Raw genomic sequence first — 12,639 nt, 5'->3', positions numbered from 1 at the left:
CAGGGCTAATATGGAAAGGTTCTCCAGCTGTGGCTTCATAAGCTGTCTGTTTTAGGCTTCATTGATTATGTTGTGCTTTAATTTACATTAATTTGCACTGTGCTAACATTCATGCTGATTTATTTTTCCAAGAAAATGACAGCCACACCCTAACCATGGGAGTACTGCTGAAAATGTTCCATTTAAAAATTAAGTGTGAGTTTAGGGAATTAAAAATTTAATATTCTAATATTATGAAGCTTCTCTCAGGATTAATTAACTTTCTTCTGTATATAATACTTAAAATAGTAACTACCTTAAAATATTTTTCTTATGCTTCTCAACCCTCCTCATTAGTTTGAACTTGCCCTGATATGTTTTTCCTTTCACTGTTTTACCCTGTTGAGTCTGCTTGTAGTTCTAAAGTTAGTTCAAAAGTTACAATTTTTTTTACTGACATTTTTCCTTCTCCTACTATTAAGGATGAAGATGTCATTACAGAGCAGCTAAAAACAATTTCAGCTGCTCTAGTCACAGTGGAATTCATGTAGAAGCAGCTAGCAGAGAACACACAACTAGAAGGCAGATGATACTCAGGAAGTCATAGATGTTGCAATTAAATTAATTGGCTTTACTTGGAAAAGCATTTTGGAAAAACAAGCCCTAACCTTCACAAAGACTATTGCAACATTAGAAGAGAGTGTTGGTTGCTGGAGTTCCTTTGTGTAAAGCAACCATTGCACCTTTGCTTCTGTTTAACTGCAACTGCTCTTAACCAGCTTGAACCATGTAGCTCCATTTACATTTTATCTCAATCATGTATAAAAATTTTCCCATGTCCTCTGAGCATAAAGTCAATATTTTTCCAATTTAAAGCCAAAGTGGCCTCTCAGATTAAGACTGTGTAAAATTTGGCAACATTTAGTATTGGCCTATTCCAGCTGCTATGCCCTTTTGCCCACCTCTGTTGTGGTTCTCCTAATTTTTTTTTTTTTTTTCTAGCTCAAACTAACCTCAGATGTGGTTTTGTTTCGTTGTGGACAGAGATGAAAGTAGACCAGAATGCACTTTTTTATTTCATGTAATCTTTCTACTGAACCTACATTAAAATTGTTTCTACATACATTAAAATTGTTTCTACATGCTATTTTCAGTCCATTAGGAAATTTTTCCTTCCTTGCATATATGAGTGAAAGTCAAAAAAGAGCTCCCTCTGAAGAATAAGAGTTCATGTACTTCGGACATAACCTTCCATAAAATGACCAACTTTAGTAATACTACAAATAAGCCATGAGATATTACTGGTGTTGTGCACAGCTGAAATGAAGATAACCCCTTATATAACTTTAAAAAAGGCATTTAAATGCAATAATTTCCAAGACAAATCCCTCATGAGCTTTTCAGTAGTAATGCTGCATGTGTGTAAGCTCCCTTGTCCCTCTTCCAGCACAGTCCTGGGTGCCAGTGAGAGAGGCAGCACTCATGGGGCTGTTCTTGGGTATTTTGTACAGGTGACTTGTGTTTGTCCCCACACACTCTCCCAACACTCCAACTCTGGTACGACTGGCCAGGGACTGGCTTTTTGCTTTGCTGGCACAAGGAAATTTTGTTGCTAAGACTCTCCTTTTAAAAACCCATGGGAAAAGCAACAGAGAATTCACATACAGGCATTGTTTTATTTGGAGGATCCAGAACTTTTTCTGGGAAATGGAGTAGGTCTGTGTGAGATGAAGACAGATGATGACAGTAGGCAAACAAGTCCTGCCAGTCAATAGGCTGTCAGGCCAGAACAGTTCTGGCAGGTTAGGTGAGAAAGATCTACTTTACTGCCACCTTACTATCAGGCCCAGTTTATAGGTGAGAAAACTGGAACTGCTTATGTGGAGTAAGTGCACCCCATTTAAAGGAAAAGATAAATGTCCTAATGCCAGATGTGGGACATCAGCCTAGTGCTGTGCTTCTCTCAGGTAGCTAGAAGCTACCTGAGCGTCAAGAAGTGTTAATGCCAGGTAAAGAGGTCAGGTGCATAAAAATAATTGTACAGTACTATTTTTCTGGCATCTAGTAAAGCCTCATGAAAATAATTTGTAAATGAATACCTTCACATTGACTCTGATTTGAGTAATTTTTATTTGAGACTCTGTAAGTTGAGTCCAGTGCTGCTGCTGCTGGAGCCTGCTGAGGAAAACAGCTGTTATTTGAAAGCCAGTAACCATTCTCCAGAACATGTGCAGGTGTCCATATGGCAAGTGGAAGCCTACTGGCAACAAGCTTGTCTTGGTCTTTTTCTCAGAACCCTCACCAGCAACCCAAAATCCTGAAGGAATCAAATGCTGCAGGCTGAAAAACACTATGTAGTTCATGTTGTACCTTTTCTTGTAGCTGTAATGCTGCAAACCCAGCTGGTAAGAGTTAACAAAGACAAGATCTTCATGTCTTAAATAATGCAGAAGTGCTTTTGCTTTTTGAGATTGTCTTGTCTTTTTTTCTGCAGCAGAACACACAGCTTTAGTCTGTGCCAGCATTTATGAGCCCTCCCTTCAGTTTCTGCCCATGTAACCCTGCCTTTGCCATTGCACCAGCACTGCCCTTCCTGCAGCTGGGCAGAGGCAGGTCAGGAACCTGGGCAGGCCAGAAACTGAACAGGGAAGATAAACACAGACATGCATCAGCTGTCACAGTCTCAGCCTGTGGAGGGAGTTGGTTGATTCAGCAGAAAGCTGCACCCCCCCCCCCAATTTTTCCTTCTGATTAGTCAGGTGAAACAATGGCCTCATGATTATGGGAGATAACGCAAGGGGCAGGGGGAAAGCTGGAAGGGGACAGTAGGAAGCTGTGCCCTTGAGCAGGTCACAAAGTAGGACAGCAGAAGAGAAAGGTAAAGGAAAGCACTCACCAGCAGCACAAGAGCCAACAGGAGCTGACAAAAGGCATCCTTTGATCAGCTTAGGCTGCTCTAGTCACTGCACCCTGCAGTTACACAAGCACTTGGAGCCAGCACTGCCAGAGAAAGAAATTACACTGCCCTCCCCCAGCCCTGGGCACTGCTGCTGCCTTCAACATCCCCAACCTTCCTGCCACTGCTGGTCTTAGAGCCACACACTGAGCTGGAGAGGAAACCCATTAAGTTGGAAACAAAGCAGTATTTTTTTGCTGAGTTAGTTCTAACATGGATTTATTCTCCCATTTACTTTCTGAGACAAGAGAGAGCTCTATGTGTTAAATGCCTTGGTGAGAAAGGGAAGGAAAGAAAGGGAGATGCCAAGATGGAGCATTTTGACAAGTAATCAAAGAGAACACACTGCATGGGGCAGGTGGCTGGAGTCTGCAGGTGCAGAGCAGGGACAAAGGCACACTGCCATGTATGTACACACATCCACTGGGTGTGGATCAGCACCAGGCAGGTGAAATGATGTTAAACTGTCAAACAGTTCTTAGAAAAAATGTTCAGACATGATTTGCTAATCATTAGTAATTACACTAACACATGTCCAGCTGTGGGATGGTTTTGATTAGGCAGATCCATGTCCAATAGGGCCTTCTTGTCAGATGTGCTGTAATCATTCTGTGTCATCACTTGACACTTGAACCACCACTTTTGGTGGCTGAATTCAAAGACATGTTTATGCATATCTCTATGGCCTGTTTTTAAGGAAGTGGAGTGTGTTTCCTTGGTGGAGGTGGTTGGAGCAGGCTAGATTCCTCCCACATTCCACAGGAGGCATTTATGGATCCTGAAATCCATCAGATTCTACTTGCTGGAATCTTCCCTACATATGGGTAACTTGGGGATGAGGCTTGTAGATAGCAGAGGAGAAGGGTTTACTGTTTCTGAGAGCTTGCTCCCAGACCACCAAGTCTTCATTTACCCCGTGGCAGGCAGCATTCTGTACAACACGCAGACGTGTAGACCAGCAGAATTAAAATTATACAGAAACGATACTACAAATGTACAGAACAGAAGAAAACAGAAGAAGTTAACTTTACAGTTGGTGCCGTGACTGTAACAAACCGAGGGTTATACCAGCCACACAGCTCTCCAAGGATTCAGAAGACCTAAGGAACCGATTTAGAAAGCTCTCGTCAGGCTGCTCTGTACCAGCTGTACGATGGATCTGCACATTTCCAGAACCGCGCGGCTTCTCGCCGGCCTGGCATTTCACATCCGGAGGATATTCCAGTGATTAAACACCTTCGGTAGTGACAGGTGTCTCTAGCCCTCGCCAAGGCAGGTCTCAAGCATGAGTCCTGCCCTCCTGGATCGCCCTGGCCTTGCTCTGAGCTGACAGCGATCGAACACCGCCACCGCAGCGCGATAACGAGCCCTTATCGCAGCGCGTCCTCGGCGATTAGCGATGTCCGCCTGCGCCTATCTCCCGGCCCGCTCTAAGATAAGCTTCCCGGGCGCCGCGCCGCTCCTTTCCGCTGGGATCCAGCGCCACAAGAAGCCCTTTCCTTGCGTCCGAAGGCTCTTCCCAGCCTGTTCCCGGCCGCCCGGGCCCCCCCCGGCGCTACCAGAGCCGCGGGACCCGCCAGGGGCAGCCCGGCCGCACCACCCCTCGCCCCCCGCTCGCCTCCGCCAATGGGAGAGCCGCTTACTCGTCGGGCGCGCGCCCTCCCGCCAATGGGCGGCGCCGTTGTTGGGTTTGCGGGCTGTGGAAGCCGCACCCTGTCGGGCGGGGGCCGCTCGGTGCCTGAGGGGGCGGCGGGAGCGGCGGGAGGCGGGGACCGAGATAGCGACAGCCTCGTCAGGGGACCGGCCGCCGCGGCCCCTTCGCTCCTGCCCGTTCTCGTCTGTCCTCGGGTGAGCGACGCGGCGGTGACGGTGCGGAGGAAGCTGAGGGGCGCAGCCAGCGGCGGGCGGGCTGTGAGGGGGAGACGGGCGCTGCGTGGAGGGGAGGAGGGGGCGGCAAGGAGAGGCTGGGGCGCAGACACTGGAACCGGCTCGGTAAGCACGGAGGGGAGCGGAGGGGGCCGCGTCTGCCTGGAAAACGTGGCGGGGTGTGCGGAAAAACCATTGCGCGCAGCGTGCCTGCGGTGAGGGGCTGCGGCGGGCTTGGGGTCACCGCGGAGGCGGGGGCAGGACGGGGGGCTGCGGATGCCGGCCGGGATGGGCGGCGGGGCTGAACTGCGGGAGCAGGGTGCTGCCAGCCCTGCCTCGGGAGGCGCGGTGCCCATCCCGTACCCGCCGGGATGCTCCAGCCGCCGCCACCGCCGCAGGAAGCGGCCGCTCGGCGTTGGAATCTCCATTGCACCCCAGCGCTGCGTCTGCCCGCGCTGCCCCCGCCGCCCTGCTGCTTCACCTGCCCCTTCTGCCGGCCCGAGAGGTGACCTGCGGACCGTGCGAGGCGAAATGCGGGCTTTGGAGAGTCCAAGTCATCGTCCGCAGAGGACGTAGGAGTGAGGGAGGGTTTGGGGTGTGTGTGTGCGTTGTTGGGGATTGGCGGGGCACCAGCAGCGGACGGGCAGTTGTTTTGTTTCCTCTGCTGGAAGGGGTATCTACATTTTAGCGTTTCTAGGGTCTGCTTTTGATACAAAATGTCACATGCCTTTCTGCACGTAATTGATGCACACTCGCTGTGCTGCTTTTAGGGTTGATTCTTAATCTGTGTTGGCTTTAGTTAAAACTAGCAATTAGGGAGGGGGAAAATCCAGTCAAGCTGGAAAAATACCCATGGCTATGTTGAGATGGGGGCTAGGAATAGCACCGAATTTACATCTTTCGTGAGATGCTGCTGTAGCTTTGTGGTGTAAGCTCATTGCTGGTTTGGTTTTATCCTTTGCTTTTTGGAAAGTTGCTGTAGATCACAACATTATCGTAAACCAAAGGTATTCAGTTTTCTTGCTCTGTGACTTAGATTTTTATAGAGAACTTTACAAAACCTTACCTTGAGCTTATGAATTCTCAAACTGCAACTGCTGCTGGCTAATTCCTCTGTGCTCTGCTGCAAGCTACAGGTCTTTCCCTGCAGACAGGCTGTTTACAGCTCTGGTTCTTGTAACGTGACTAAATGTGCCAGTAGAATTCTTGACAGTCCTTAATTGTCACAAATTCGGGTTTTTGGTGTGGGTTGTTTTGGGTTTTTTTAATAGAGCAAAAGAATTTACTTTCAAGACATAAAAAATGTTTCTAAGATTGGCTTCCATTCTTGTTAAATTAAATATAATGGTATAAAAATTCTGTTTCTCAGTAAGGAAATATTCTTTTAAGAGCACTTGTGTAATAAGTGAGGAAAAAATGCAACTATGGGCTAGACTTCTGAAACAGGTTGCTTTGGTATTTCTTTATATTCAGTAAACAGATTTGATGCTAGCAAATTTGATATAATCTTGAGTGAATGTAATGAGCTGTATGATTTACCTCACAGAATTTAAACCTGGTGGTTTTCTGAGGAGAGTTTTGAGGAAGAGACATTTGCGAGTTTTTACATCTTTGCTGTAGCAAGATACTATGTGCATTACTGTGTTTGCATGTTTAAGTGTCCTGTAGTTTTACTGGTATGAAGTTCTGTGCTGAGAATAGTGCTTTTCAGCCAAAAACTGTTGTGTTGACTGAATGTTTTCTTTCTGTGGTTGATGATTATAAGTGTGAAAAATGTGAATGTGCTTCATCTGAAACAAGTATATTTGCTGGCATGTCGTGCCAGTAAGTTCATTAGAGTATGGTTCACTAATGCTGCAGAGTGAAGGAGGTCATTTACTGAATCAGTACTTTTCTGTGACAGTTCTTTTAGAAGTATCCAACAGAAAATGACTCACCTCTTCTCATTCTTTGAGATTCACCATCAATATTAAATGTTATTTTGCACATATGGGATAGGCCTCTGAGCAGCCTGGTCTAGTAGAAGATGCCCCTGGCAGGGGCTTCAGAACTAGGTGATCTTTAAGGCCCCTTCCACCCCAAACCAGTGTGTAATTCTGTGTATAGACTTGGATCATCTGCTGAAATTAGGTAGAGAAAACCCCTTTGAGCCCTGAGAGACTTTGACTGAAGGAGGACTAAAACTACTTCTGCCTCAAGTCTTCATTTTGAAAGTGTAATTTGACAGCATGAACTGCCTTTAGAAAATCTCATTCAACATTCCATGACTTGGTATAGGAGGAAAGAAAAAGAATTTTGAAGTAGCCAATTTTGTTAAGAAATAGAATTAAATAATAGAACTGAAAGTTTCAAACTAGGAGAAGGCTGCTTAGCATGTTGATTGCTACTAGGCATACTTCTATGTGACAAGTGCTTCCTGAGGAGCCTAGGCAGTAAATCTTGCATCCACTGCTTTTCTGACTGGTAGAAATAGCTTTCTTAATTATTAAAGAGTTGTAGCAGTGGTGAATAGTGAGTAATTTGTAAACCCCAAACTGTTGTTGTGCAGATGGGCCAGTCCTGCTTTGAGGGGAAAATGCAAATTAATAAAACTTGCCTACTACTTCAGTGAAGTAGAGAGAATCAATGTGGCTTTTGCTGTACAGCAGAGACACCTGAGGCAGGAGGGAATGAAGAAAAAATGCTGATTTTCAGACTTTGGTGGCTCCTAAATTATAACTTACTCTTGGACCATGCTGCACCACAAAACGTGATCTGTGAAATATCACTGTATCAGTAATTCAGACTGCAACTAAATATTTCTTTGGCAGTTTTAGGGTGGTATGGGCTTTATATTTGAAAAGTGATTGTGAGCAGATGTGAATGTAATTTTCCTCTGCTGTTTCCATTGTGCAGGTCATTTGATGTCTGCTGAGGAACCTGTCTGAAGCTCCTCTTTAAAGTTATGCATCTTCTAGAACAACAGATTCAATAGTTGAAGTCCCTAGATTACCTAAGTTAGGCAGTTTTCATTCATATAATTTAATCAACCTCCTCAGGGGAATAGGAAAATATTACCTAGTCTTGCTACTTGTTCATCATTTCTCTTCAAAAATACTCTGGTTTTGCTTGGGCTGAGAGCAGGAGCTGTACAAACCTGTCAGTAGAGTAAGGTGTAAAATATAAAGCATGTGAACCAGTTTCTTTCCTGAGGAAAACTTTTCATTAGAGGTAGTAATGCTTAAAAAGTACTGGTTATACAGATTTTGATCTCTAGTAATTTTTAGTTTAATTTACCCTTTTCCCTGGCTACTTTTTCTCTCACTTTAAAGTATCATGTATACAGTAACAGGGTTCTGTAGGAATGTATGGTAACATCTGTTACCATTTCAGTAAGCATCTGTTGTTTATATTGACAATTATCTTGATAGTCTTCAGTTAAATTGAAGCAAGTAATTGGTTTCTTTGCTCACCCCCCAGTGGATGTTGTTTACTGTGGTCTTGTCAGTTCTGACGGTTTAGGAGTTGGGAGTTGCAAATATTGCAGGGGAAGAGACTCCAGGAAACGCCTTTTCAGAAGTACTGCTTTTCAAATCAGGGGTAAGCTGAGATGGGCTCATTTGCCATCAGGACCCAGGTTCAACAGCTCAGTAAACGGTCCTGGTCTTGAATGCGTTTAAATGTTACTGCTGCTCTGAGGAATTTCCAAGTCAAACTGTTCTTCACTTCAGGGCGAGGAAAGGTTTAGTGCAGAGGCGGATGTGAATAACTACTGCCCCTCGGGCTGGCTGACCAGTGGGTGCCTGCTGGTGTTGCTGGACTGACTCTGACCTTTCAGAGAAACTGAAAACGTTGTCCTTGAAGGTGTAGCCAAACAGGAGTAACAACTTCTTCAGTCCCTTCCTAACTTCCTCCCTTTGACCTTGCTTACTGGATTGCATTCTGAGGAATGATCTCTGCCTGCTCTGCTGGATTCAGTTGTTATCCAGTGAAAGATCAGCCTTTCAGACTCACATCAGTTGCACTAACAAGTGCAAGCATCAAAAGAGTTTTTCACTATCACTTATTGTATGGTTTTCCCTGCAGATCAATAAAAAATTAGTGTAAATGAGAGCAAATCTCAATTCAGTTTTAGAACTGTGATCTTATGAATTATTCTTTTAAACTGGGATTTGGCATATGTGTGCTCTTCAGACTAATCTAACATTCCTTTGCATTTTTAATTGACTAATGTCTTTTTTAAATCACTGATTTCTGTACCATATGTTACATATGATTTTCAGATCTAGACTCAGGAAGTCTGAAAAAATAAGAAGTAAAATATTTCAGAATTTTGAGGTTTTGTTTTTCTTTCATACAGCTAACTGAAGTGCTGTAAAGGGGTCATGGAAACTGTAGTAAATGCAGTTAATCAGTAACAGTTTATGGGATTTTTGATACTTTCAAATCAAATGAGTAGATGATTGTTGTGATGCAGTTATGCTCCAAAGACTAGGGAAAAAAAAAAAAAAACAGATCTAAGATTTTGGTTGGAATCAGTAAACATCTAAAAGCAATTTTGGATTAAGAACTGTAATTTGACTTGGAGCACTGAAAACAGGTTTTTTGGATGTTGTTTTTTGATTTGTTTGTACAAATTTCAAATGTATTGTATTGCTTTTTAGGCTTTTTATTTCTATCTTGTTTTACATCTTGAATCTTGAGAAGTCTGATACACTATTTCAGTTCTATTATAGATTATGCCAGATTAAACCAGAAAGTGTTGAGGAAAACCTTGACCCATGAAAACTGTCTTTTCTGTTTTTTCTATTGGCTGTCTTGTGTTGTTGTTTGGGTTTTTTTTCTTTTGCTGCTGTTCTGTGTGTGTGTTACAAATGACTGAGCATAAAGTCACTGTTGGTCCATTGTGACTTTGGAGATGAAGAATTAAGCATACCCTGAGTTTAGTGTTTCAACAGATGAAGCAATTTCTTTAGGTATTGTCACTGTGAAATATTTATAAAAATCTATGAAGTGTGTACACTTGTGAAGGTGAAGCATCCATTCCATCTAAAATTCATTGAGAGAACCCATTGCTGCTGTTGTGCATTAACTGAGAGGTACCATATACTTGGCTTTTTTTTTCCTCCAAAAGATCTTGTCTAGCAAAGCCTTGTGTGGTGACCTTGAGTTAGCATAGCTTAAAGTGTTCCAGAGTTAGAGGGACTTACTTTATTTTTCTCTTCAATTTCTAAAACTGTTAGCTACACCCAGCTGAATTGAACAGGAAAGTGGTGACTTCAAACATATAAGGTTTCTGCCAGCAGTGAGATATGATGGCCAAACTTGTGCCCCTGCTGAGAGAGGAGCTCCTGGCTGGCTCTGGGAAGCAGGAGTGTGGTGTAGGTGTCGCAGACCCACAGCCAGTCAGGCCATGGGGAGCTCGGATTTAGCCCCAGTGGTTGTTGGCACTGGCTTGGCCAGCCTTGGTGAGCCAGTGAGGGGAGGAGGGAGCACAGGACTTGCACAACATGTAGGGGGAGCATGAGAACTTAAAAAGGATAAATAGGGCAGCATATAAGATTTCAGTTGGCAGCAGAAAATGTTTCATTGGTTTTGTCTTTTTTTTCTAGTTGTTTTCAGTTACTGGAATGGTTTCCATGATTTTCAGGTGAAATTCTACACAGCTAATGTGTCACTTTATTTTTAAATGTCACTTCAAATTTCCATATGATTTGAATAACTGATTCAGTGTAAAGCACAAGATTCTATTTTGATTCCAAAGTAAATTTTCTTTCCTTACTGTGGATATTATTTTTAAGTCTACTAGTACATAGCAAAGTGTGGGGTTTTTTGGTGGTTTTTTTGGGTTTTTTTTTCCCCCCCCACCCTCTTGCGCTTAGAGTAAATTTATTAGATGGTGAGTCTTCAAAGATAGTCTGGTGATTTCTGTTGTAACTGATGACTTAGAAATATTTTGGAATAAATTTATGTCTTCTATAGGTGAATTAAGGATAAAATGGTTTTGTTTTTGTAAATTATTTTTCATGAAGTGTTGGTGGCCAGAAATATACAGTTAAATTTATTTGGATATATACAATGTTTATGGTACAGTATTACAATGGTTTTTAATCTATTAATAGGCAGAAAAAAAATTAATAATTATCTTAGATGTTTGCTTAGATCTCAGCTGTACATATAAATCTATGGCTTTTCCCCTGTTTAGTTATATAGGGATTTTAGTAAAAAGTTAGTAAATTTTGTAGAGCTTTCCCAAAGCAAGTGAATCATACATGATGGAGTAGGACATAAGACAAACAATCCTCCATCCAAAGGAAAGCTGTTTCATCTCTTATGTATCACGGAAGGTTGGTGGATGGGTTTCTATGCCTTGGACTCAAGGAGGACCATCCTATTGTTCTGTTGCTGGTTTTGTTGCTGCTTGTAACTCAATGTCTGTCTGTCTGCCTGTGTGATTTTTCACTTTGCTTTCAGTCTGCTTTAGAGCTTGCACTGATCTTAATGCTGCTGAGTTATGTCGACCATCCTTATATGAGTTTCTTGCTTCTGCCCTGGAAGGAGAATTTGTGGTTGCACGATAAGGTAATGATTTTGACAGGTGGGATGTCCACTTCTAGACCTGCCACAGTTGTTGACCTGGGACGCTTTCTTTAACTCAGTTCCAGTCTGTTAATGGAGATGTTGGTTTGAGAACAAGGAGAGGCCAGTGAAGGTGCCTATGCCCTTGCCTCACACAAGTGGAATGACAATCCTTCCAGTATCCTCCTATTTTCCCTCACTGCAGAATCTTGGGGAGGAGCCAAGAGCAGGGAACACAGTGAACAGTTTGCTGCACAAGTTGGAAGAAGGTAGTCTCTGAAACTGTCCTCTGGCCTGCCCAGCCACCAGGAAATAAAGAGCATTTTGGCAGCAGGTCAGTGAAAGCCAGAAGTGGTGAACAGAAGGCTGGGAAACATGCTTAAAATCTGAATGTCAGCCAGGAAAGCTGGACTTAGGCAGTCTTGCAAATTATGAGGGCAGCCTTATTAATTGAACATTCTGGCTGGTGGAAAAGATGCCTGAGGCTTAGTCTTTATGGGTCAATATTTACCACTAAAGTGGGGAGACAACTCGCCACACCTCAAGCAAAGCTCACAATGTCAAAATTAAACCTTTGTAGCTGCATTTGCTACTTCAGCTGCAGGTTCAGTGGGTTTGGGATCTAATCTAATGTGACTTGGTTAAAGCATTGAGATAGCTGCTCTCTCAAAAAGACTTTTATTGTTCTTGCTTTTTTAATCAGTCATTAACATATGTTAATGTTTTATGTTGTTAATGTATCGTTATAATTGTTAATGAAACATTGTTAATGTTTTATATAATGTTTATGTAATTTTATATTTAGTCATTTATTAAAACAACTCTGAAATACTAAGAATGTTAAAAATTTGCACAATTTAAAAACATTTAATAATTAGTTACTTAGGTTATCCTGGGTTTGTTTTTCAGAATATCACCTTTTTGAGGAGCTTAAGCTTATTTCTACATTCCCTGTTTTTTGGGATCATTACTGTGCCTACATATGTTGTTGAAATATGTTAGTTCTGTTCTGTATGTATGTTCTGTTCTGAAACTATATTTTCAGAAATTCATTACAGTCCTAAGGCAAGTGGGGTAATAATTTTGCCCATTTTCAGTAGTGTAGCTTCTCAGGTCACTTAACAAGAATGAGGCAGGTTTCAAATGGCTCTTTTTCTTTGCAGACCTTAATCAGAACTAGACACCTTCCTAAATAATTCTGTTATTGGTTGCTGGTATGAAGACCTGTTGTGATACCAAATATATGTTTTATGGTAGAAGGAAAAGTGAGGTCTGAAATG

General features: G+C 42.8%; 1 protein-coding gene across 18 annotated transcripts in view; it reads left to right on the top strand.

Annotated features, from left to right (window-relative positions):
- Window positions 1-4,618: 4,618 nt before the first annotated feature.
- The window catches only part of ADD1 (adducin 1), a 62,613-nt gene continuing 54,592 nt past the window's right edge, over window positions 4,619-12,639 (top strand). For 13 of the 18 annotated variants that reach the window (XM_050973250.1, XM_050973244.1, XM_050973249.1 and 10 more), the window contains exon 1: window positions 4,622-4,783. The gene's annotated coding sequence lies outside the window, so the exon portion shown is untranslated. Of the gene's footprint in view, window positions 4,928-11,564; window positions 11,694-12,639 lie in introns of all 18 variants that reach the window. The other 5 variants (XM_050973241.1, XM_050973246.1, XM_050973245.1 and 2 more) reach the window with 5 other exon arrangements.

This window comes from Serinus canaria, chromosome 4 (assembly GCF_022539315.1).
Source record: "Serinus canaria isolate serCan28SL12 chromosome 4, serCan2020, whole genome shotgun sequence".
Taxonomy (NCBI): domain Eukaryota; kingdom Metazoa; phylum Chordata; class Aves; order Passeriformes; family Fringillidae; genus Serinus; species Serinus canaria.
The sequence above is the reverse complement of the archived record's forward strand: the minus strand, read 5'-3'. Positions and strand labels throughout refer to the sequence as shown.